This window comes from Melospiza melodia, chromosome 30 (genome assembly GCF_035770615.1).
Source record: "Melospiza melodia melodia isolate bMelMel2 chromosome 30, bMelMel2.pri, whole genome shotgun sequence".
Taxonomy (NCBI): domain Eukaryota; kingdom Metazoa; phylum Chordata; class Aves; order Passeriformes; family Passerellidae; genus Melospiza; species Melospiza melodia.
Window position 1 is genome coordinate 3,822,888 of NC_086223.1, and position 26,428 is coordinate 3,849,315.

General features: G+C 51.4%; 6 pseudogenes; all 6 read right to left on the bottom strand.

Annotated features, from left to right (window-relative positions):
* Positions 1-1,936: 1,936 nt before the first annotated feature.
* On the bottom strand, positions 1,937-4,711 carry LOC134430817 (feather keratin Cos2-2-like; annotated as a pseudogene).
* A 749-nt stretch (positions 4,712-5,460) lies between these two features.
* Positions 5,461-8,225, bottom strand: LOC134430818 (feather keratin Cos2-2-like; annotated as a pseudogene).
* Positions 8,226-8,954: 729 nt separating this feature from the next.
* LOC134430900 (feather keratin Cos2-2-like) lies at positions 8,955-9,727 on the bottom strand (annotated as a pseudogene).
* Positions 9,728-12,497: 2,770 nt separating this feature from the next.
* On the bottom strand, positions 12,498-13,276 carry LOC134430819 (feather keratin Cos2-2-like; annotated as a pseudogene).
* Positions 13,277-19,563: 6,287 nt separating this feature from the next.
* LOC134430820 (feather keratin Cos2-2-like) lies at positions 19,564-22,106 on the bottom strand (annotated as a pseudogene).
* Positions 22,107-23,094: 988 nt separating this feature from the next.
* Positions 23,095-25,880, bottom strand: LOC134430821 (feather keratin Cos2-2-like; annotated as a pseudogene).
* Positions 25,881-26,428: the final 548 nt, after the last annotated feature.

Sequence of the window (26,428 nt, forward strand, 5' to 3'; positions counted from 1 at the left end):
TGGCACTTTTTATGGAATCTACAGGTAAATGGCCATGGCTCCCAGCTGCCAGAGAACTAGCACTGAAATGAGCTTCTGTCTCCTGCACTCTCCATTTCTTTTTTTATGGAAAGGGAGAAACACCAAGGCAGTCTGCCCACTTCTGCAGTTTGTTATCATTCAGTGGGTCCCCTTCTGGTGGAATGCTGCTGGTGGCCAGGATGCGACAAACGCTCTTTCTGTCCAGGCCAATGTCACATGCATTTCTACATCTCAGCATCCTGGTGCTGACTGAGCATGGCTGAGACCCCCCAGGGAATTGTTCTTGGACCAAAGGAACCCCTATTCAGGTGTTACTCTGCTAGGAGATATAGGACAGTTGGATCTACCCACATAGGATAGGTGAGTTCTGCTCTCTTCCCTTTAGAGGCTGTTGAGGATTAGAATCTTTTTGTTTGAGGCTTTTTCCTCCACGAATTTTGCACCATGATTTGCTAGGAAAGAGTAAGATCTAGGTACTTGAGAATGACAAAGAAGTGGCCAAGCTCATGGGAGGAGGACATCTGGCTGCACATCTCTTGTCTGTGGGTTTCTCCTGGTGACCAGATATGTTGAGATATTTGGAGTGGGAAAATGGGTTTGGGCGCAGTTCCTGGCTCTCTTTCTCTCTCCACTTTTAGCAGGGAAAGGAACCTCAGCGCTGTGGGGAGAATTTGTCACCACTGCGGGTTTCCGTGTCCTGTTACCTTTATCTACTGCGAGTGGAGCTCTGCTCGTAAAAGCAGCCATTGCCCTGGGACCTCGTTAACACTCTCCATCACTCTAAAAGGTTCTTTTCACCACATGTTCTGGTGCTCAGAATCTCCGCCCCTCCTTTCCTTACACTGCTTGGAGCCAGGCTTCCACTGCTATCCCCCTGCTGATTCTTTGTCGCTACTCTGGGTTTTGCTGCACAGTAGCCCCCTGCCTGTTGAGATATCCCACAGATCATGCTACAGCTGCAGAGCTTAAACAAGTTCCATCCCCCAACCAGGGATTTTTACTTGTTCCTGCCATTCTGGCTTGCAGATCCCGAGAGTCCAGCTGGGGCACTGGATCGCCTGCTCCTCGGGATTTGTAAATCCCAGCATTTCTTCCATGGCTTCCCGTCGTGGCCAAGCCGCCATTACCGCATGACGCCTGAGCTCGCACCACAGTGCCCTCTGCTGCCATGGGGGAATCATCGCACGCGCCCTGCGTGGCCAGGAGCCAGCAGTGCCCCTGCTGGCTGTGCCCGGAGGTGCAGTCCCCTCAGCCCTGCGTGTCTGGGCAGCAGCTGGGCCCTGCCGAGTGCTGAGGGACTACGTGAGGTTTGGATCTCATCGTGTTGTTCCCCAGAGTGCTGGCCACAGGCCCTAGGCCAGGCATGGAAGGAAGATTAGGAAGAGATGAGTTGTGGGCTGTCCCCAATTCTTGATTTTCCCCATATCCCCTCCATTGGAGCCAAAGTCTCACTGATGGCCATTTGGCTGCTGAGTCCGAGATGTTCTTCATCAGCCTTACGGGAAAAGGGCACAAAATAAAAGCCTATGCAGCGAGCCCCAAACATTGCATCCTGCATCTTTTTCCTGAGCAAACTGGAGGAGTTGTTCCAGAACAACAGACGACTCAGACACAAAGGCTTGAATGCAAGACAATTTTAATAAGTTGAAAGAAGAAAAGGAGATGGTTCACAGAGAGCACCAGGAGCAGCCACTAAGATGGAGCTCCCATGTGGTGTTCTTTGCACTGCCCTGCAGACGAAGGATGGATGGCAGGTCCAGACTAGACTGCCTTGAGGAGAGACGGACAGAAATGGAGAGGAGAATTCAACAAGGAAGGGAAGATCCAAAGCTCTAAATACAATTTTCTGAAGCTCTACTTCCTGCCCATGCTTTGAAGTCTTGGGCATTGTTGCCGGAAGACATTGCCAGCAGGTTTAGCAGGGACGGCATCTGCTGCCACCATAGCAGTTGGTGATGCAGGAGATGTCAAAGCCCCCAGAGCTGATGGGCACTCCGCCACAGCTGAGGATGTTGCCAACAGCAGCAGAGGTGGAGGATCCCACGGCGGTGTTCTGTGGGGAGGAGCTGAGGATGGGCCCAGGCAGGGTCACCAGCACAGCAGGTGGCTCAATGACAACGTGGGAGCTCTGGCACTGCCTGACACAGCACTCATTGCAGCTGCTGGCCAGCGGGCAGGGGCCACAGGGCTGGCAGCAAGGGTCACAGGGCTTGCAACAGGACATGGCTTGGGCTCACAGGTGCACCTGACAGAGGGCAGGGAGAAGCACAAAGTGAGGACACGTGAGAAGCAGCACTGTACCCAAACACCCTGCGGCCAAGGCACCTCCTGGCCCCCATTGCAGTGCCCAGCTCAAAGCCCAGGAGCCACCTCAGCCAACTCCCAGCTTCTGAGGGTCTTCCCAAGACCTTCTCTCCCCTTCCCTGTCCCAGCACAAGCAGCTCCCAGCCCTGCACTACAACAGCACTTCTCAGCTGAGACCTCCCGCCTGCAAGTAGCAGGAGGAAAAGGGGGAAAAGAGGCTTCCCACTCACCTGATTCCTGAAGAGGAGGCGGAGGTGAGAGAAGTGGATGCGAGAGCAGAGACTTGGGCTGCCTTTTATAGCAGTCCTGCACTGCCTCAGGCCCAGAGGCACCTTAGTGGAAGCCACAATTTTCTGACCACCTCATGTCAAATGTGCACCATCCCAGTTAATGGTAGGGATGCTGTCCTGATTTCCTGCACTTCTGCCTTTTCATTTCCTGGCTAATTCTCTGTGCTTTCCTACATGAAAAGTAATTTCTCTAAGAGCTGGGATGAGAGATTCAAGAGTTTCCTGGGCAAAACCAATGCTGGGTGAACTTGGAATGTTCACACCATCACTTGACAGCATCCTCTGTGGAAATATATGCTCTCCAGTGTCATTCCTGTGGGTTTGGTTTTTTCCAAGTTGTCAGGAAATGGGCGTCAGTCTCGTGCCTCTTGCCAACATGCCCAAGGACTGACATGTGAGGGCTCATGACACATCATTTTCTGTTGCTTTTCCCATCTCTCCATGATGGTCACTCACTGTTGCACCGAGGTCTGCATCTGCTGCGAGGGTTGGACATGTTGCTACTCTAACATTGCTCAGACAAAAATTGTGTTGGCCTCATTTGGTTCGTGGTCTTTCTGTGCATTCACTGTGGTTTCTCTTGGAATATCAGGAGTTGTCTGGAGGCTGATCCTTGTTAAGGAGACCACACATGTTTTGGCCGCACTTGCCTCTAGTGTCTCCTCAGCTGAGTTCCCAGAATTTCACATTTTTTCTGTCTGTTCCTGAGTCTTTTCTGACTCTCTGGGACCATACAGATCTTTGCATTATTCCTTGCTGGTCTGTTTCAGCACACATGCCTCCTTTTGTGCTTGGGTGACCCTCCTGAGGGCATGTGCAGGTGAGATCAGTAGGATTCTTCCCTGAAGCGTTCATGATCTGAGAGACAAACATAGTTCCTTTGCCATCAGGAATGGCACTTTGTATGGAATCTATAGCAGAATGGTCATAGCTCCCAGCTGGCAGAGAACTAGCACTGAAATGAGCTTCTGTCTCCTGCACTCTCCATTTCTTGTTTTATGGAGAGGGAGAAACACCAAGGCAGTCTGCCCACTTCTGCAGGTTGTTATCATTCAGTGGATCCGCTTGTGGTGGAATGCTGCAGGTGGCCAGGGTGGGACACAGGGTCTTCCTGTCCAGGCCAATGCCAGATGCATTTCTACATCTCAACAGCCTGGTGCTGAGTTAGCAAGGCTGAGACCCCCAGGAAATTGTTCTTGGACCAGAGGAACCCTTTTTCAGGTGTTGCTCTGCTGTGAGATATAGGACTGTTGGAACTACCTATATAGCACCGCTGAGTGCTGCTTCCTTCCCTTTAGAAGCTGTTGAGGGTTAGAATCTTTCATTTTGATTCATCTTCCTCCAGGAATTATCTCCTATAACTTGCCTGGAAACATTAACGACTGGGTACTTAAGAAAGAGAGAAGTGCCCAAGCTCAGTGGAGGCGGGCTGCACTTCTCTTATCTGAGGGTTTCTCCTGGAGGCCAGAGGTACTAAGATATTTGGAGTGGTGAAAATGGGCTTGGGTGCAGCTTCTGGCACTCTTTCTCCCTCAGCTTTCAAAGAGGAGAAAGCCTGCAGAGCTGTGAGGAGACTTTGTCACCACTGCCAGGTACTGTCGTTTACTGCCTTTCTTCTACTGTGAGTGGACCTCTGCTAGTAGGAGTAGGCGTTGCACTGGGACCTTGTAAAAACAATACCTCGGTAAAAGAGGTGCTTTTCACCATATGTTCACGTGCTTGGAATCAGCACCCTACCTTTCCTTGCACTTTTAGGAGCTGAGCTGCCACTGCTGGGCCCCTGCTTCTAATTCATCACTGCTCTGGATTTTGCTGCACGGCAGTCCTACAGCCCCTGCCTGCTGAGACGTCGTGCAGTTCCAGCTGCTGCTGCAGAGATACAGATATATCTCATCCACGCCCCTGGAATTATTGCTCTTTCCTGCCATTCCAGCTTTCTGCTCCTCAGAGTTCTTCTGGGACACTGGGATCTGCTGCCACTCGGGCTTCCCAAACCAAAGCCTTTCTTCCATCCCTTTCCATCTTGGTCAAGCCGCCATTACCACATGGCCCCCGAACATGCACCACAGCGCCCTCTGCTGCCATGGGGGAATCATCGCACGTGCCCTGCCCCACCAGGAGCCAGCAGCGCCCCTGCTGGCTGTGCCCGGAGGTGCGGTCCCCTCAGCCCTGCATGTCTGGGCAGCAGCTGGGGCTGGGCCCTGCCGAGTGCTGAGGTGCCATGTGAGGTTTGGATCTCATCTCCTTGTTCCCAGGTGTGCTGGCCAAAGACTGCAGGCCAGGAAAGGAAGGAAGGAGAGGAAGAGATGAGTTATGGACTGTCGAAAGATGTTGGTTTTTGCCATCTCCACTGTTCTGGAGCCAAAGTGTCCGTGATGGCCATTTGGTTGCCTAATAGCCAGGGATGCTCTTTATCAGCTCCAAGAGAAAGGGGCACAATATAAAACCCATTACAGCAAGCCCCAAACATTGCTTTCTGCATATTTTTCCTGAGCTAACCGGAGGAGTTTCCCCAGAACAACACACAACTCAGACACAAAGGCTTGAATGCAATACAGTTTTATTAAGTTGAAAGAAGAAAAGGAGATGGCTGTCAGAGAGCACCAGGAACAGCCACTAAGATGGAGCTGCCATGTGGTGTTCTTTGCACTGCTCTGCATATGAAGGAATCGTGGCAGGTCCACACTAGACTTCATTGGGGAGAGGGGAACAGAAAAAGAGAGGAGAATAGAGCAAAGAAAGGATGGCCTAAAGCTCTAAATACAATTTTCCGAAGCTCTACTTCCTGCCCAAAACCATGCTTTGAAGCCTTGCGCGTTCTTGCCGGGAGACATTGCCAGCAGGTTTAGCAGGGACGGCATCTGCTGCCACCATAGCAGTTGGTGATGCAGGAGATGTCAAAGCCCCCAGAGCTGATGGGCACTCCGCCACAGCTCAGGATGTTGCCAACAGCAGCAGAGGCAGAGGATCCCACGGCGGTGTTCTGTGGGGAGGAGCTGAGGATGGGCCCAGGCAGGGTCACCAGCACAGCAGGTGGCTCAATGACAACGTGGGAGCTCTGGCACTGCCTGACACAGCACTCATTGCAGCTGCTGGCCAGCGGGCAGGGGCCACAGGGCTGGCAGCAAGGGTCACAGGGCTTGCAGCAGGACATGGTTTGGAGTCACAGGTGCACCTGGCACAGAGGGCAGGGAGAAGCACAAAGTGAGGACACGTGAGAAGTAGCACTGCATCCAAACACCCTGCAGCCAAGGCACCTCCTGGTCCCATTGCAGTGCCCAGCTGAAAGCCCAGGAGCCACCTCAGCCAACTCCCAGCCTCTCTCTGTCTGCACAAGACCTTCTCTCCCCTGTCCTCTCCCAGCACAAGCAACTCCCAGGCCTGCACTGTGACAGCTCCTCTCAGCTGAGACCTCCAGCCAAGCAAGAGCTGCTCGTGAAGCAGCAGGAGGAGGAGGAGGACAGGTTTCCCACTCACCGATTCCTGAGGAGGAGGAGATGAGAGAAGTGGATGAGAGAGCAGAGATTTGGGCTGCCTTTTATAGCAGTCCTGACCTGCCTCAGGCCCAGAGGCACCTTAGTGGAAGCCACAATTTTCTGACCAGTACATGTCAAATGTGAACAATCCCAGTTAATGTTAGGGATTCAGTCCTGATTTCCTGCACTGCTGCCTTTTCATTTCCCGGGTAATTCTCTGAGCTTTCCTACATGAATGGTCATTGCTCTAAATGCTGGGATGAGAGATTCAAGGATTTCCTGGGCAAAAACCAATGCTGGGTGTATTTGGAATGCTCACACTACCACTTGGCAGCATCCGCTGTGGAAAAATATGTTTACCTGTGTCATTCCTGTGGGTTTGCTTTTTTCCAAGATGTCAGGAAATGGGCATCAGTCTCGTGCTTCTTGCCCACATGCCCAAGGACTGCCATGTGAGGCATCATGACACATAATTTCCTACTGCTTTTCCCATCTCTACATGATGGTCACTCACTGTTGCACACAGGCTGGCATCTGCTGGGAGAGTTGGACCCTGTTGCTACTCTAACATTGCTCAGAGAAAAATTGTATTGGCCTCCTTTAGCTCATGATATTTCGGTGCCCTCTCTGTGGGTCCTCTGGAAATACCAGTAGTTGTCTGGGGCCTGATCCTTGTCAAGGATACCTGAGTAATTTTCTGGCACACGTGTCCCCAGTATCTTGTCTGCAGTTCCCAGAACTGCACATCTTTTCTGTCCGTTCCTGACTCTTTGCTGACTCTCTGGGACCCTAGACATCTTTGCATTATTCCATGCTGGTGTGTTTGAGCACACAGGTAGCATTCTGTGCTTGGATGGCCCTCCTGAGGTCATGTGCAGGTCGGAGCAGTAGGACTCTTCCCTGCAGTGTTCATGATCTCAGAGAAAAACATATTCCCTTTGCCATCACAATGTCACCTTCTATGCAATTTACAGCTAAGTCGTCATGGCTTCAAGCTGTCAGAGAACTAGCGCTGAAATCAGCTGTAACCTCCTGCTCTCTCCATTTCATTTTTTATGGAGGGAGAAACATCAAGGCACTCTGCCCACTTACACAGTTTGTTACCATTCAGTGGATCCTCTTCTGGTGGAACATTGCTGGTTACCAGAGTGGGAAACAGGCTCCTCCTGTCCAGGTCAATGCTGACTGAGTAGGGCTGAGACCCCCCAGGAAATGGTTCTTGGGCCAAATGTACTCAAAATGAGGTTTTGGTCTGCTGTGAGATATAGGACAGTTGGATCTACCTACATAGCATAGCTGAGTGCTGTTCCCTCCCCTTTAGTGGCCATTGATGGTTATAATCTTTTTGTTTGATTCTTCTTCCTCAAGGAATTTTGTCCCCTAATTTGCTAGGAAACATTAATGACTGGGTGCTTAACGATGACATATGAATTGGCCAAGCTCGGGAGAGAAGAGCATCTGGCTGCACTTCTCTTCTCTGAGGGTTTCTCTTGGAGGCCAGAGATGCCAATATATTTGGTCTGGGATAATGGGGTTGGCTGCAGACTCTGGCACTCTTTCTCTCTCTGCTTTTGGAGCAGACAGAGACTGCTGCGCTCTGGGGAGAATTTGTCACTACTACGGAGTTCAGTCTCCTGCTGCCTTTTTTCTACTGTGAGTTGTGCTCTGCTGTAAGAGCAGCTGTTGCACTCGGAACTTGTTAACACTCCACCGCTCTAAAACAGGCAGTTTTCACCATATGTTCAGGTGTTCAGAATGCCACCCTGCCTTTCCTAGCACTGCTAGGAGCCGAGCTACCTCTGCTGGGCCCCTGCTGCCTCTTTGGCTCTAATCTGGGTTTTGCTGCACCATAGACCCCTGCCTGTTGAGATATCACACAGATCATGCTACAGCTGCAGAGCTTACAATATGTCTAATCCACCAACCCGGGTTTTTTACTCATTCCAGCCATTCTAGGTTGCAGCTCCCGTGAGTCCAGCTGGGGCATTTGGATCAGCTGCTCCTTAGGATTGTAAAGCAAAGCCTTTCTTCCATCCCTTCCCATCTCGGTCAAGACGCCATTACCGCATGACCACCGAGCTCGAGCCACAGCGCCCTCTGCTGCCATGGGGGAATCATTGCACACGCCCTGCATGGCCAGGAGCCAGCAGTGCCCCTGCTGGCTGTGCCCGGATATGCCGTCCCCTCAGCCCAGCGTGTCTGGGCGGCAGCTGGGCCCTGCGGAGTGCTGAGGGACTGTGTGAGGCTTGGATCTCATCTCCTTGTCCCCAGGAATGCTGGCCACAGGCCGTAGGCGAGGCAAAGAAGGAAGGATGGGAAGAGATGAGCTGTGGGCTGTCCCTTGGTGGTGTTGTTTTCCATTCCCACTCCTTTGGGGCCAACGTCACCATGATGACCTTTGGATGCTGAGTAGCCAGGGATGTTCTCCATCAGCCCCAAGAGAAAAGGGCACAAAAAAAAATTCCTCTCTGAAGAGCCCCAAACACTGCATTCTCCCCCTTTCTTATTGGGCATACTGGAGGAGTTGCCCCAGAACAACAGACGACTCAGACACAAAGGCTTGAATGCAAGACAGTTTTAATAAGTTTACAGAAGAAAAGGAAATGGCTCACAGTGAGCACCAAGAGTAGCCACTAAGATAGAACTCCCATGTGGTGTTCTTTGCACTGCTCTGCAGAGGTAGGAAGGATGGCAGGTCCACATTAGGCTGCCTGGGCAAGGGGGGGAGAGAAATGAAGAGGAGAATAGAACAAGGAAGGGATGATCCAAAGCTCTAAATACAATTTTCTGAAGTGGTATTTTGCTGCCCAAAGTCATGCTTTGAAGCCTTCCGTATTCTTGCCAGCAGACATTGCCAGCAGATTTAGCAGGGACGGCATCTGCTGCCACCATAGCAGTTGGTGATGCAGGAGATGTCAAAGCCCCCAGAGCTGATGGGCACTCCACCACAGCTGAGAATGTTGCCAACAGCAGCAGAGGTGGAGGATCCCACGGCGGTGTTCTGTGGGGAGGAGCTGAGGATGGGCCCAGGCAGGGTCACCAGCACAGCAGGTGGCTCAATGACAACATGGGAGCTCTGGCACTGCCTGACACAGCACTCATTGCAGCTGCTGGCCAGCGGGCAGGGGCCACAGGGCTGGCAGCAAGGGTCACAGGGCTTGCAGCAGGACATGGCTCACGGTCACAGGAGTACCTGGCACAGAGGGCAGGGAGAAGCACAAAGTGAGGACACAAGAGAAGTCGCACTGCACCCAAACACCCTGCAGCCAAGACACCCCCTGGCCTCCATTGCAGGGTGCAGGTCAAAGCCCAGGAGTCACCTCAGCCAAGTCCCAGCCTCTCTCTGTCTGCACAAGACCTTCTCTCCCCTGCCTTTTCCCAGCAAAAGCAGCTTCCAGTCTTGCAGCAGCCCCTGTCAGCTGAACCCCACAGGTCTCAGGCAAGACATGCTCTTGAAGCTGCAGCAGGAGGATGCAGAGGAGAAGAGGCTTCCCACTCACCTGATTCCTGAAGAGGAGGAGGTGAGAGAAGTGGATGAGTGAGCAGAGACTTGGGCTGCCTTTTATAGCAGTCCTGCCCTGCCTCAGGCACACAGGCACCTTTGTAGAAGCCACAATTTTCTGACCAGCTCATGTCAAACGTGCACCAATCCCAGTTAATGGTAGGCATTCAATCCTGGTTTCCTGTACTGCTGCCTTTTCATTTCCCTGCTAATTCTCTTTGCTTTCCTACATGAAGGGTCATTTCTCTGTGGGCTGGAATGAGAGATTCAAGGATTTCCTGGGCATAAACCAATGCCGGGTGCATTTGGAATGCTGAGATCATAACTTGGCAGTATCCTCTGCAGAAATATGTGTTCACCTTTGTCATTCCTGTGGGTTTGTTTAGTCCAGGTTGTCAGGAAATGGGCGTCCGTCTCATGCTTCTTACCCACATACCCAAGGAATGCCGTGTGAGGAGACATGACAGATCATTTTCTTTTTCCAATCTCTCCATGATGGTCACTCACTGTTGCCCAGAACTCTGCATCTGCTGCTAGGGATGGACTCTCTTGCTATTCAAACAGTACACAGAGAAAAATTTTGGCTCATGGTTGTCCTCATTTGGCTCATGGTTTTTCTGTGTAATTGCTGGGAGTTCGCTGAAATTACCAGGAGTTGTCTAGGGCCTGATCCTTCTCAAGGAGACCTGAGTAATTTTCTGCCACACCTGTCCCCGGTATCTCCTCAGAGGTGTTCCCAGAACTGCACATTTTTTCTGGCTGTTCCTGAGTCTTTGCTGACTCTCTGGGACCATACAGATCTTTGCATTATTCCAGGCTGGTGTGTTTGAGCACACGTACATTTTTCTGTGCTTGGGTGACCGTCCTGAGGGCATGTGCAGGTCAGCGCAGCAGGACTCTTCCCTGGAGTGTTCATGATCTCAGATAGAGATCCTTTGCCATCAGGAATGGCTCTTAGTATGGAATCTACAGCTGAATGGGCATGGCTTCCAGCTGGCAGAGAACTAGCACTGAAATCATCTTCTGCTTCCTGCACTCTCCATTTCTTGTTTTCTGGAGAGGGAGAAACACCAAGACAGCCTGCCCACTTCTGCAGGTTATCATTTAGTGGATCCCCTTCTGGTAGAACGTTGCAGGTGGCCAGGGTGGGACACAGGGTCCTCCTGTCCAGGCCAATGCCAGATGCATTTCTACATGTCAGCATCCCGGCGCAGACCTAGCTGGGCTAAGACTGCCTAGGAAATTTTTCTTGGATGAAAGGAACCCATATTCAGGTGTTTCTCTACTGTGAGTTATAGGACAGTTGGATCTACCCACTTAGCATAGGGTGGTGCTGCTCCCTTCCCTTTAAAAGCTGTTGATGGTGCTCAACTTTTTTTTGATTCTTTTCCCTCAAGGAATTTTATCCCAAAATTTTCTAGGAAACATTAATGACTGGGTACTATAGAAAGAGAAAAGAAATGGCGAAGTTCAGGTGAGAAGGGCATTAGGATGCACTTCTCTTATCTGAGGGTTTCTCCTTTGGCCAGAGATGCTGAGACATTTGGACTGGCAAGACGGGCTTGGTTGCAGCCCCTGGCTCTATTTGTCTCTCAGCTTTTGTAAGGGAGAGACAATGCAGAGTTGTGGGGAGAATTCATCACCACTGTAGGGTTCTGTCTCCTGCTGCCTTTCTTTTACTGTGCGTGGAGCTCTGCTCATAGGAGCAGGCATTGATTTGGAACCTTGTTAACACTCTACCTCAGTAAAAGAGGGACTTTTCACCTTATATCCATATGTCCAGGTGCTCAGAATCCCGTACCCCACCTTTCCTTGCAATGTTAGGGTCAGGACTCCACTGAAGGACCCCTGCTGCTTCTTCAGCACTGCTCTGGATTTTGCTACAATGTAGCTATGCAGCCCCTGCCTGCTGAGACATCCCACAGTTCCAGCCACAGCTGCAGAGATCCAGATAAATCTCATCCACTACCCTGGAATATTTGCTCGTTCCTGCCATTCCAGCTTTCTGCCCCCCAGGGTCCATATGGGACACTGGGATCAGCTGCCCTTTAGGATTGTAAACCAAAGCCTTTCTTCCATCCCTGCCCGTCTCGGTCAAGCTGCCATTACCGCATGGCCCCATCGCTCACACCACAGCGCCCTCCGTTGCCATGGGGGAATCATCACATGCGCCCTGCATGGCCAGGGGCCAGCAGCGCCCCTGCTGGCTGTGCCCAGAGGTGTGGTCCCCTCAGCCCTGCGTGTCTGGGCTGTGGCTGGGCCCTGCCGAGTGCTGAGGGACTGTGTGAGGTTTGGGTCTCATCTCCTTGTTCTCCAGAGTGCTGGCCACAGGTCCCCAGGCCAAGCAATGAAGGAAGGATAGGAAGAGATGAGTTGTGGACTGTCCCCTTGCGTTTTTGTTTCCCATCCCCACTCCTATTAAGCCAAAACCTTCATGATGGCCTTTGGCTGTCAAGTAGACAGGGATGTTCTCCATCAGCTCCAATGAAAAGGGCAAAAAGAAAATCCACTGAAGCGAGCCCCAAACATTACTTTCTCCACCTTTTTCCTGAGCAAAATGGAGGAGATGTCCCAGAACAACACACAACTCAGACACAAAGGCTTGAATGCAATACAGTTTTATTAAGTTGAAAGAAGAAAAGGAGATGGCTGTCAGAGAGCACCAGGAACAGCCACTAAGATGGAGCTGCCATGTGGTGTTCTTTGCACTGCTCTGCATATGAAGGAATCGTGGCAGGTCCACACTAGACTGCCTTGGAGAGTGAGGGACTGAAATGGAGAGGAGAATGGAATAAGGAAGGAGTGGTCTGATGTTCTAAATAGAATTTTCTGAAGCTCTATTTCCTGCCCAAAACCATACTTTGAAGTCTTGGGTGTTCATGTCGGAAGACATTGCCAGCAGGTTTAGCAGGGACGGCATCTGCTGCCACCATAGCAGTTGGTGATGCAGGAGATGTCAAAGCCCCCAGAGCTGATGGGCACTCCACCACAGCTGAGGATGTTGCCAACAGCAGCAGAGGTGGAGGATCCCACGGCGGTGTTCTGTGGGGAGGAGCTGAGGATGGGCCCAGGCAGGGTCACCAGCACAGCAGGCGGCTCAATGACAACGTGGGAGCTCTGGCACTGCCTGACACAGCACTCATTGCAGCTGCTGGCCAGCGGGCAGGGGCCACAGGGCTGGCAGCAAGGGTCACAGGGCTTGCAGCAGGACATGGCTCACGGTCACAGGTGCACCTAGGATGGAAGGAAAGGGAGAAGCACAAAGTGAGGACATATGAGAAGCTGCACTGCACCCAAACACCCTGCAGCCAAGGCACCTCCTGGCCTCCAATGCAGTGCCCAGCTGAAAGCCCAGGAGCCACCTGAGCCAAGTCTCAGCCTCTCTCTGTCTGCACAAGACCTTCTCTCCCCTGCCTTTTTGCAGCAAAAGCCGCTCCCCGGCTTGCACCAGCCCTGTCAGCTGAAACCCAAAGGTCTCAGGCAAGAGCTGCTCTTGAAGCAGTAGCCAGAGGAGGAAGAAGAGAAGAGGCTTGACACTCACCTGATTCCTGTAGAGGAGTCTAGAGAAGTGGATGAGAGGGCAGAGATTTGGGCTGCCTTTTATAGCAGTCCTGCCCAGCCTCAGGCCCAGAGGCTCCTTAGTGGAAGCCACAATTTTCTGGCCAGCTCATGTCAAACGTGCACCAATCCCAGTTAATGTTAGGGATTCAGTCCTGGTTTCCTGCACTGCTGCCTTTTCATTTCCTGGCTAATTCTCTGTGCTTTCCTACATGAAGGGTCATTTCTCTGTGGGCTGGGATGAGAGATTCAAGGATTTCCTGGGCAAAACCAATGCTGGGTGCAGTTGGAATGCTCAGGCCATCAGCTGGCAGCATTCTCTGCAGAAAAATATGTTTACCTGTGTCATTCCTGTGGGTTTGGTTTTGTCCAAATTGTCAGGAACTGGGCGTCAGTCTCGTGCTTCTTGCCCACATGCCCAAGGACTGCCATGTGAGAGGGGTCATGACACATAATTTTCAGTTCCTTTTCCCATCTCTCCATGATGATCATTCCCTGTTGCACACAGGACTGTATCTGCTGGGAGGGTTGGACCCTGTTGCTAGTCAAACAGTGCCCAGGGAAAACTTAGGTGTCCTTTCTTTGACTCATCATCTTTCTGTGCACTCTCTGTGGGTCCTCTGGTAATATCAGGAGTTGTCGGGGGCCTGAACCTTGACAAGGATACCTGAGTAATTTTCTGCCACTCTTGTCCCCAGTATCTCCTCGGCAGAGTTCCCAGAACTGCACACTTTTTCTGTCTATTCCCGAGTCTTTGCTGACTCTGTGTGTGCATACAGATCTTTGCATTATTACATGCTGGTGTGTTTGAAGTGTGTTTGAGCATATGTGCATCATTCTGTGCATGGGTGACCGTCCTTAGGGCATGTGCAAGTCAGAGCAACAGGACTCTTCCCTGGAGTGTTCGTGATCTCAGAGAGAAAGATGTTTCCTTTGCCATCACTAATATCACTTTGTATGGAATCTACAGAGAAATGGTCACAGCTTGAAGCTGTCAGAGAACTAGCACTGAAATCAGCTTCTGTCTCCTGCACTCTCTGTTTCTTGTTTTCTGGAGAGGGAGAAACACCAAGGCAGTCTGCCCACTTCTGCAGGTTGTTATCATTCAGTGGATCCCCTTCTGGTGGAACATTGCTGGTGTCCAGCAATGCTGGTGTCCAGGGTGGGACACAGGTTTCTCCTGTCCAGGCAAATGGTAGATGCACTTCTACATCTCAGCAACCTGGTGCTGACTGAGTATGACTGAGACCCCCCAGGAAATTGTTCTTGGACCAAAGGAACCCATATTCAGCTGTTGCTCTGCTGTGAGATTTAGGTCAGTTGGATCTACCACATAGCATAGCTGAGTGCTCCTCCCTTCCTTTTAGAAGCTGTTGATGGTTATAATCTTTTTGTTTGATTTTTTTTCCTCTGGGAATTTTATCCCAAAATTTGCTAGGAAACAATAATGACTGGGTGCTTAAGAAAGAGGAAAGAAGTGGCCAAGCTCAGGGGTGATGGGTATCTGGCTGGATTTCTCTTATCTAGGGTTTGTCCTGGAGGCCAGAGATGTCGAGATATTACGACTGTGAAAATGGGAGTGCGTGCAGCCCCTTAGTGTCTGTCTGTTTTCAGTGGGCAAAGGGACCATAGCGCTGTGCGGAGCATTTGTCAGAACTGCGGGTTTCCCTCTCCTGCTGCCTTTCTCCTTCTGCGAGTGGAGCTCTGCTTGTAAGAGCAGCCGTTGCACTGGGACCTGTTTAATACTCTATGTCACTAAAAGAGGGACTTTTCACCATATGTTCAGATGCTTGAGATCCCCACTTGAGCTTTCCTTGCTTTGTTTGGAGCTCGGCTGCCACTGTTGGGCCCATGTTTCTTCTTCAGCAATGCTCTGGGTTTTGGTGCACTGTAGCCCTGGCCTGCTAGGAACTCCTCCAGTTCCAGCTACAGCTGCAGAGCTTCTGATAGATCTTGTCCACTACCGCAGGATTTTACTCTTTCCTGCTCTTCTAGCTTGCTGCTCCTGAGAGTCCTGATGGGGCACCAGGATCAGCTGCCCCTCAGGTTTTTTAAAGCAAGGCATTTCTTCCATCCTTTCCCATCTCAGTCACACCACCATTGCCGCATGACCCCCGAGCTTGCGCTACAGCGCCCTCTGCTGCCATGGGGGAATCATTGCACACGCCCTGCGCGGCCAGGAGCCAGCAGCGCCCCTGCTGGCTGTGCCCGGAGGTGCCGTCCCCTCAGCCCTGCGTATCCGGGCAGCAGCTGCGCCCTGCTGAGTGCTGAGGGACTGTGTGAGGTTTGGATCTCATCTCCTTGTCCCCAGGAATGGCTGCCACAGGCCTTAGGCGAGGCAAAGAAGGAAGGATGGGAAGAGATGAGCTGTGGGCTGTCCCTTGGTGGTGTTGTTTTCCATTCCCACTCCTTTGGGGCCAACGTCACCATGATGACCTTTGGATGCTGAGTAGCCAGGGATGTTCTCCATCAGCCCCAAGAGAAAAGGGCACCAAAAAAATTTCCTCTCTAGAGAGCCCCAAACACTGCATTCTCCCCCCTTCTTATTGGGCAAACTGGAGGAGGTGCCCAGGAACAACAGACGACTCAGACACAAAGGCTTGAATGCAATATAGTTTTAATAAGTTTACAGAAGAAAAGGGCTCACAGAGAGCACCAGGAGCAGCCACTAAGATGGAGGTCCCATGTGGTGTTCTTTGCACTGCTCTGCAGAGGTAGGAAGGATGGCAGGTCCAGACTAGACTGCCTTGGGGAGTGAAGGACTGAAAAGGAGAAGAGAATTGCACAAGGAAGGGATGGTCCAAAGCTCTAAATACAATTTTCTGAAGCTCTATTTCCTGCCCAATACCAAGCCTTGAAATCTTGGGTGTTCATGCCGGAAGACATTGCCAGCAGGTTTAGCAGGGACGGCATCTGCTGCCACCATAGCAGTTGGTGATGCAGGAGATGTCAAAGCCCCCAGAGCTGATGGGCACTCCGCCACAGCTGAGGATGTTGCCAACAGCAGCAGAGGTGGAGGATCCCACGGCGGTGTTCTGTGGGGAGGAGCTGAGGATGGGCCCAGGCAGGGTCACCAGCACAGCAGGCGGCTCAATGACAACGTGGGAGCTCTGGCACTGCCTGACACAGCACTCATTGCAGCTGCTGGCCAGCGGGCAGGGGCCACAGGGCTGGCAGCAAGGGTCACAGGGCTTGCAGCAGGACATGGCTCACGGTCACAGGTGCACCTAGGATGGTAGGAAAGGGAGAAGCACAAAGTGAGGACACATGAGAAGTAGCACTACACCCAAACACCCTGAAGCCAAGGCACCTTCTGGCCCCCATTGCAGTGCCCAGCTGAAAGCCCAGGAGCCACCTGAGCCAAGTCCCAGCCTCTCTCTGTCTGCACAAGACCTTCTCTCCCGTGCCCTCTCCCAGCACAAGCAGCTCCCAGCCTTGCATCAGCCTATCTCAGCTGAAACCCACAGGTCTCCGACAAGAGCTGCTCTTGAAGTAGCAGCACCAGGAGGAAGAGAAGAGGCTTCCCACTCACCTGATTCCTGAAGAGGAGGAGGAGGTGAGAGAAATGGATGTGAGAGCAGAGACTTGGGCTGCCTTTTATAGCAGTCCTGACCTGCCTCAGGCCCAGAGGCACCTTTGTTGAATCATAATTTTCTGACCAGTACCTGTCAAATATGAACCATCCCAGTTAATGGTAGGGGCTGTGTCCTGATTTCCTGCACTGCTGCCTTTTCATTTCCTGGCTAATTCTCTCTGCTTTCCTAAATGAAGGGTCATTTCTCTAAATGCTCGAATTAGAGATTCAAGGATTTCCTGGGCAAAACCAATGCTGGGTGCATTTGACATGCTCATACCATCACTTGGCAGCATCCTCTGTGGACAAATATGTTCACCTGTGTCATTCCTGTGGGTTTGGTTTTGTTCAAGTTGTCAGGAACTGGGCGTCAGTCTCATACTCCTTGCCCACATGCCCAAGGACTGCCATGTGAGGGCTCATGACACATCGTTTTCTGTTTCTTTTCCTATCTCTCTGTGATGGTCACTCACTGTTGCACACCGGTCTGCATCTACTGGGAGGGTTGGACGATGTTGCTAGTCAAACATTGCTCAGAGAAAAATTGTATTGGCCTCTTTTGGCTATTGGTCATTTTGTTCAATCTCTCTGGGTCCCCTTGAAATACCAGGAGTTTCGTGTGGCCTGATCCTTGTCAAGGATAACTGAGTAATTTTCTACCACACTTGTCCCCAGTATCTCATCTGCAGAGTTTCCTGATCTGCACATTTTTTCTGTCTGTTCCTGACTCTTTGCTGACTCTCTCGGACCATACAGATCTTTGCATTATTCCATGCTGCTGTGTTTAAGCACATGTGTATCCTCCTGTAGTTGGGTGACCCTCCTGAGGTCATGTACAGGTCAGAGCAACAGGACTCTTCCCTGCAGTGTTCATGATCTCAGATAGAAACATGTTCCTTTGCCATCAGGAATGGCACTTCGTATGGAATCTACAGGTAAATGGTCATGGTTCAAGCTGGCAGAGATCTAGCACTGAAATCATCTTTGGACTCCTGCACTCCCCATTTCTTCTTTTTTGCAGAGGGAGAAACACCAAGGCAGCCTGTCCACTTCTGCAGGTTGTTATCATTTAGCTGATCCCCTTCTGGTGGAATGTTGCAGGTGTCCAGGGTGGGACACAGGTTCCTCCTGTCAAGGCAAATGGCAGATGCACTTCTACATTTTAGCAGATGGTGCTGACTGAACAACCATGAGATCCCCCAGGAAATGTTCCTGGAACCAAAGGAACACATATTCAGGTGTTGCTCTGCTGTGAGATATAACAACATAGCATACCTGAGTGCCTGTTCCCTCCCCTTTAGAGGCTCTTGAGGATCAGACTTATTCTTTTTGATGCTACTTGCTTAAGGAATTTTGCACCATAATTTACTGGGAAATATTAATGACTGTGTTCGTAAGAAAGAGAAAAGAAGTGGCCCAGCTCAGGGAAAGATGTCATCTGGTTGCACTTCTCATATCTGCGGGTTTCTACTGGTGGCCAGAGATGCTCAGACAGTTGGATGTTGGAAAAAGTAGTTAGGTGCAGCCCCTGGCTCTCTTTCTTTCTCCACTAATGGAGGGGAGAGAGACTATAGTCCTGTGAAGAGCATTTATCACCATTGTGGGGTTCTATCTCCAGCGACCTTCCTTCTACAGTGAGTGGAGCTCTGTTTGTAAGAGCAGTCATTGCCCTTGGACCTTGTTAACACTCTACCTCAATGAAAGGGATTTTTCACCATGTGTTCAGTTGCTCGGAATGCAGACCTCATCTTCCCTTGCAATGCTTGGAATTGGGCTGACACTGTTGGGCCTCTGTGGCTTTTTCTGCACTACTCTGAGCTTTGCTGCACTGTAGCTCCCTACCTGCTGAGACATCCCTCAGTTCCAGCTACGGCTTCAAAGATTCTGATAGATCTCACCCACCAGCTCAGGATTTTTACGCATTCCTGCCGTTAAAGCTTGCTGGTCCTGAGAGTCTAGCTGGGGCAGCCGGATCAGCTGCCCCTCGAGATTTGTAAAGCCAAGCCTTTCTTCAATCCTTTCCCATCTCTGTCTAGCTGCCATTGCCACATGGCCCCCGAGCTCGAACCACAGTGCCCTCTGCTGCCATGGGGGAATCATCGCACGCTCCCTGCCCGGCTGCGAGCCAGCAGCGCCCCTACTGGCTGTGCCTGGAGGTGCGATCCCGTCAGCCCAGCGAGTCTGGGCAGCAGCTGGGCCCTGTCGAGTGCTGAGGGACTGTGTGAGGTTTGGATCTCATCTTCTTGTTCCCAGATGTTCTGGCTACACACCCTAGGCCAAGCAATAAAGGAAGGATGGGAAGAGATGAGTTTTGGGCTGTCTTCTAGCGTTTTTGCTTCCCATCCCCACTCCTATAGAGCCAAAGCCTTCATGATGGCCTTGGGCTGCCCAGTAACCAGGGATGCACTTTATCAGCTCCAAGAGAAAGGGGCACAATATAAAATCCTCTCCAGCTGCCCCCAAAAATTGTTCTCTTGATCTTTTTCCTGTGCAAACTGGAGGAGGTGCCCAGGAACAACAGACGACTCAGACACAAAGGCTTGAATGCAATATAGCTTTAATAAGTTTACAGAAGAAAAGGGCTCACAGAGAGCACCAGGAGCAGCCACTAAGATGGAGGTCCCATGTGGTGTTCTTTGCACTGCTCTGCAGAGGTAGGAAGGATGGCAGGTCCAGACTAGACTGCCTTGGGGAGTGAAGGACTGAAAAGGAGAAGAGAATTGCACAAGGAAGGGATGGTCCAAAGCTCTAAATACAATTTTCTGAAGCTCTATTTCCTGCCCAATACCAAGCCCTGAAGTCTTGGGTGTTCATGCCGGAAAGACATTGCCAGCAGGTTTAGCAGGGACGGCATCTGCTGCCACCATAGCAGTTGGTGATGCAGGAGATGTCAAAGCCCCCAGAGCTGATGGGCACTCCGCCACAGCTGAGGATGTTGCCAACAGCAGCAGAGGTGGAGGATCCCACGGCGGTGTTCTGTGGGGAGGAGCTGAGGATGGGCCCAGGCAGGGTCACCAGCACAGCAGGCGGCTCAATGACAACGTGGGAGCTCTGGCACTGCCTGACACAGCACTCATTGCAGCTGCTGGCCAGCGGGCAGGGGCCACAGGGCTGGCAGCAAGGGTCACAGGGCTTGCAGCAGGACATGACTCGGGCTCACAGGTGCACCTAGAATGGAAGGAAGGGAGAAGGAGAAAGTGAGGACACATGAGAAGTAGCACTGCACCCAAACACCCTGCAGCCAAGGCACCTCCTGGCCCCCATTGCAGTGCCCAGCTCAAAGTCCAGGAGCCACGTGAGCCAAGTCCCAGCCTCTCTCTGTCTGCACAAGACCTTCTCTCCCTTGCCCTCTCCCAGCACAAGCTGCTCCCAGCCCTGCGCTCTTGTGGCCCATCTTAGCTGAGACCTCCAGCCAGGCAAGATCTTGCCTTGAAACAGCAGCAGCAGCTGCAGAGGAGGCTTCCCACTCACCTGATTCCTGAAGAGGAGGTGAGAGAAGTGGATGAGAGAGCAGAGACTTGGGCTGCCTTTTATAGCAGTCCTGACCTGCCTCAGGCCCAGAGGTAACTTTGTGGAAGCCGTAATTTTCTGACCAGTACCTGTCAAATATGAACCATCCCAGTTAATGTTAGGGATTCTGTCCTGATTTCCTGCACTGCTGCCTTTTCATTTCCCGGCTAATTCTCTGTGCTTTCCTACATGAAGAGTCATTTCTCTAAGTGTCGGGATGAGGGATTCAAGGATTTCCTGGGCAAAACCAATGCTGGGTGCATTTGGAATGCTCAGACCATCACTTGGCAGCGTCCTCTGTGGACAAATATGTTCACCTGTGTCATTCCTGTGGGTTTGGTTTTGTTCAGGATGTCAGCAAATGGGCGTCAGTCTTGTGCTCCTTGCCCACATGCCCAAGGACTGCCATGTGAAGGCTCATGAGACATCATTTTCTGTTGCTTTTCCCATCTCTGCATGTTGGTCACTTACTTTTGCACACAGTTCTGCATCTGCTGGGAGGGTTGGACCCTGTTGCTACTCAAAGAGTGCTCAGGGAAAAATTGTGTTGGTCTCATTTGGCTCGTCAGCTTTCTGTGCCCTCTCTGTGGGTCCTCTGGCAATATCAGGAGTTGTCTGGCGCCTGATCTTGGTCCAGGACAACTGAGTAGTGTTCTGCTAAGCTTGTCCCCTGTATCTCCTCAGCGGAGTTCCCAGAACTGCACGTCTTTTCTGGCTATTCCTGACTTTTTGCTGACTCTTTGGGACCATACAGATCTTTGCATCATTCTATGCTGAAGTGTTTGTACAGACAGACCGCATTCTGTTCTTGGGTGACCCTCCCGAGGGCATGTGCAGGTCAGAGCAGCAGGATTCTTCACAGGAGCATTCAGGATCTCAGCAACACACGTCTCCTTTGCCATCAGGAGTGGCATTTTGTGTGGAATCTACAGCTAAATGATCACGGCTTAAAGCTGGCAGAGAACTAGCACTGAAATCAGCTTCTGCCTCCTGCACTCTCCATTTCTTCTTTTATTGAGAGGGAGAAACAGCAAGGCAGCCTGCCCACTTCTGCAGGTTGTTATCATTCAGTGGATCCCCTTCTGGTGGAATGTTGCTGGTGGCAAGGTAGGACACAAGTTCTTCCTGTCCAGGCACATGCCAGATGCACCTCTACATCTCAGCAGCGTGGTGCAGACTGAGTATGGCCGAGACCACCCTGCAAATCGTTCTTGGAGCAAAGGAACCTATATACAGGTGTTGCTCTGCTGTGAGATATATGGCAGTTGGATCTACCTACATAGCATAGCTGAGTGCTGTTCCCTTCCCTTTAGTGCTGTTGAGGGTCAGAATCTCTTTGTGTGATGCTTTTTCCTCCAGGAATTTTGTCCCATAATTTGCTAGGAAAGATTAAGGTCTGGGTAGTTGAGAATGACAAAAGAAGTAGCCAAGCTCAGGGGAGGTGGGTATCTGCCTGCATGGCTCATATCTGAGGGTTTCTCCTGGAGGCCAGAGATGCCAAGATCTATTTGGAGCGGGAAAATGGGGTTGGGTGCAGCCCCTGGCTCTATTTCTCTCTCTGTTTTCTGAGGTGAGAGCGCAGCACAGTGGGGAGAATTTGTCGCCCCTTTTGTGTTTTGTCTCCTGCTGCCTTTTTTCTACTGTGAGGGAAGCTCTGCTTGTAAGAGCAGGTGTTGCACTGGGACCTTGTTAACACTCTACATCACTAAAAGGGGGACTTTTTACCATATGTCCAGGTGCTTGGAATCCTTACCTCACCTTTCCTTGCTCTGCTTGGAGCCAGGCTGCCACAGCTGGGCCCCTGCTGCTTCTTTGGCACTGCTCTGGGTTTTACTGGACTGTAATCCCACAGCTCCTGCTTGCTGAGACATCCTGAAGTTCCAATAAAAGCTGCTGAGCTTCTGATAATTCTCATCCACAACCCCAAGATTTTAGCTGGTTCCTGCTTTTCCAACTTGTTCCTCCTGAGAGTCCAGCTGGGGCACTGAATCATCTGCCCCTCGGGCTTCGCAAGCCAAAGTCTTTCTTCCATCCCTTCCAATCTCGGCCAAGCCGCCATTACCACTTGATCGCCAATCTCGCACCACGGTGCCCTCTGCTGCCATGGGGGAATCATCGCACGCGCCCTGAGTGGCCAGGAGCCAGCAGCGACCCTGCTGGCTGTGCCCGGAGGTGCGATCCCATCACCCCTGCGTGTCTGGGCAGCAGCTGGGCCCTGCCGAGTGCTGAGGGACTGTGTGAGACTTGGATCTCATCTCCTTGTTCCCAGATGTGCTGGCTATAGACCCAAGGCCAGGCAATGAAGGAAGGATAGGAAGAGATGAGTTGCGGGATGTCCCCAGGCACTGTTATTTCCCATCCCCACTCCTTTGGAGCCAAATTCTCCATGATACCCTTTGGCTGCCAAGTAGCCAGGCATGTTCTTCATCAGCTCCAAGGGAGAAGGACATCAAATTAAAATCCGCTCCAGCGAGCCCCAAACATTGCGTCCTGCATCTTTTTCCTGAGGAGAATGGAAAAGTTGCCGCAGAACGACAGATGACTCAGACACAAAGGCTTGAATGCAAGACAATTTTAATAAGTTTACAGAAGAAAAGGAGATGGCTCTCAGAGAGCACCAGGAGAAGCTACTAAGATGGAACTCCCATGTGGTGTTCTTTGCACTGCTCTGCAGAGGTAGGAAGAATGGTAGGTTCAGACTAGACTGCCTTGGGGAGTGAGGGACAGAAATGGAGACGAGAGTAAAACAAGGAAGGGATGGTCCAAAGCTACAAATAAAATTTTCTGAATCACTATTTCCTGCCCAAATCCAAGCTTTGAAGTCTTGGGTGTTCTTGCCGGAAGACATTGCCAGCAGGTTTAGCAGGGACGGCATCTGCTGCCACCATAGCAGTTGGTGATGCAGGAGATGTCAAAGCCCCCAGAGCTGATGGGCACTCCACCACAGCTGAGGATGTTGCCAACAGCAGCAGAGGTGGAGGATCCCACGGCGGTGTTCTGTGGGGAGGAGCTGAGGATGGGCCCAGGCAGGGTCACCAGCACAGCAGGCGGCTCAATGACAACGTGAGAGCTCTGGCACTGCCTGACACAGCACTCATTGCAGCTGCTGGCCAGCGGGCAGGGGCCACAGGGCTGGCAGCAAGGGTCACAGGGCTTGCAGCAGGACATGGCTCGAGGTCGCAGGTGCACCTAGGATGGAAGGAAGGGAGAAACACAAAGTGAGGATACATGAGAAGCAGCACTGCACTAAAACACCCTGCAGCTAAGGCACCCCCTGGCCCCCATTGCAGTGCCCAGCTCAAAGCCCAGGAGCCACCTGAGCCAAGTCCCAGCCTCTCTCTGTCTGCACAAGACCTTCTCTCCCCTGCCCTCTCCCAGCACAAGCCTTGCAACAGCCCTGCGCTCTTGTAGCTCCTCTCAGCTGAGACCTCCACCCAGGCAACAGCTGGTCTTGAAGCAGCAGCAGCAGGCAGAGGAGAAGAGGCTTCCCACTCACCTGATTCCTGAAGAGGAGGAGGAGGTGAGAGAAGTGGATGAGAGAGCAGAGACTTGGGCTGCCTTTTATAGCAGTCCTGACCTGCCTCAGGCCCAGAGGCAACTTTGTGGAAGCCGTAATTTTCTAACCAGTACCTGTCAAATGTGCACCATCCCAGTTAATGGTAGGGGCTGTGTCCTGGTTTCCTGTACTGCTGCCTTTTCATTTCCTGGCTAATTCTCTGTGCTTTCCTACATGAAGGGTCATTTCTCTGAGTGCTGGAATGAGACATTCAAGGGTTTCCTCGGCAAAACCAATGCTGGGTGCATTTGGCATGCTCATACCGTCACTTGGCAGCATCCACTGTGGAAAAATATGTTCACCTGTGTCATTCCTGTGGGTTTGGTTTTTTCCAAATTGTCAGGAATTGGGCGTCAGTCTCGTCCTCCTTGCCCACATGCCCAAGAACTGCCATGTGAGTGGTCATGACACATCATTTTTTTTTGCTTTTCCCATCTCTCTGTGATGGTCACTCCCTGTTGCACACAGGTCTGCATCTGCTGCGAGGGTTGGACCCTGTTTCTACTCGAAGAGTGCTCGGAGAAAAATTTTGTTGGTCTCATTTGTCTCATGGTCTTTCTATGCCCTCTCTGTGAGTCCCCTGGAAATACCAGGAGTTGTCTAGGGCCTGATCCTTCTCAAGGATATGTGAGTAATTTTTTGCCACACATGTCCCCAGTATCTCATCTGCACAGTTCCTAGAGCTGCACAGTTTTTCTGTCCATTTTTGACTCTTTGCTGACTCTCTAGGAACATGCAGATCATTGCATTATTCCAGACAGGTTTCTTTGAGCAGTTGTGCCTTATTCTGTGCTTGTGTTACCCTCCTGAGGGCATGTGCAGATCAGAGCAGCAGGACTCTTCTCTGCAGTGTTCATGATCTCAGAGAGAAATGTTTCCTTTTCCATCACGAATAGCACTTTGTATGGAATCCACAGCTGAATGGTCATGGCTTGAATCTTGCCGAGAACTAGCACTGAAATCAGCTTCTGTCTCCTGCACTCTCCATTTCTTGTTTTATTGGGAGGGAGAGACACCAAGGCAGCCTGCCCACTTCTGCAGATTTTTATCATTCAGTGGATCCCCTTCTGGTGGAACTTTGCTGATGGCCAGGGTGGGACACAAGTTACTCCTGTCCAGGCATTTGCCAGATGCACCTTTACATCTCAGCAACCTGTTGCTTGTGGAGCTGGGCTGATCCCCCCCACAAATGGTTCTTAGACCAAAGGACCCCAGATTCAGGTGTTGCTCTGCTTTGAGATATATGGCATTTGGATCTACCCACATAGGATATCTGAGTATTGCTCCCTTCCCTGTTGAGGGTTAGAATCTTTTTGTTTGATGCTTTTACATAAGGAATTTTCCCCCATAATTTGCTAGGAAATATTTATGATTGGGTAGTTGAGAATGACATAAGAATAGCCAATCTCAGGGGAGGAGGGCATCTGGCTGCACATCTCTTATCTGTAGGTTTCTCCTGTAGGCCAGATTTGTCGAGATATTTGGAGTGGGAAAATGGGGTTTGGTGCAGCCCCTGGCACTCTTTCGCTCTCTCACCTTTCAGAGGCAAGAAAGACTGCAGTGCTATAGGGAGAATTCATCACCACTGCATGGTTTCATCTCCAGCTGCTGTTCTTCAAGCATGGGTAAAATGCTGCTTAAAAGAGCAGGCTTTGAACTGGGACCTTGTTAACACTCTACCTCAGTAAAAGAGGGACTTTTCACCATATGTTCAGATGCTCATAATCTCCACCTCTCCTGTCTGTGCAGTGCTTGGAGCCAGGCTGCTGATGCTGGCCACCTGCTGATTCTTTGTTGCTACTCTGGGTTTTGGTGCATTGCAGCCCACTTCCTGTTGAGACATCCTGCAGTTACAGCTACAGCAGCAGAGCTTAAAATAAATACCATCCGCCAACACGGGATTTTTACTCATTCTTGCCATTCAATCTTACAGATCCCAAGAGTCCAGCTGGGACACTGGGATCAGCTGCCCCTCAGAATTTGTAAAGCCAAGACTTTCCTCCATCCCTTCCAATCTAGGCCAAGCCGCCATTACCACGTGACCCCCGAGCTCGCACCACAGCGCCCTCTGCTGCCATGGGGGAATCATCGCACGCTCCCTGCCCGGCCGGGAGCCAGCAGCGCCCCTACAGGCTGTGCCCGGAGGTGTGGTACCCTCAGCCCTGCGTGTCTGGGCAGCAGCTGGGCCCTGCTGAGTGCTGAGGGACTGTGTGAGGCTTGGATCTCATCTCCTTGTTCCCAGATGTGCTGGCCACAGGCCCTAGGCCAAGCATGGAAGGAATGATAGGAAGAGATGAGTTGTGGGCTGTTCACAGGTATTGACGATTCCCGTCTCTACTCCTTTGGAGCCAAAGTCTCCATGATGCTCATTTGGATGCCAAGTAGCCAAGGATATCCTTCATCAGCTCCAAAGGAAAAGGGCAGAAAGTAAATTCCACTACAGCAAGCCCAAAACATTGAGTGCTCCATCTTTTTACTGAGCAAACTGGAGGAGTTACCTCAGAACAACAGACGACTCAGGCAAAAATACTTGAATGCAAGACAATTTTAATAAGTTTAGAGAAGAAAAGGAGATGGCTCTCAGAGAGCACCAGGAGCAGCCACTAAGATGGAGCTCCCATGTAGTGTTCTTTGCAC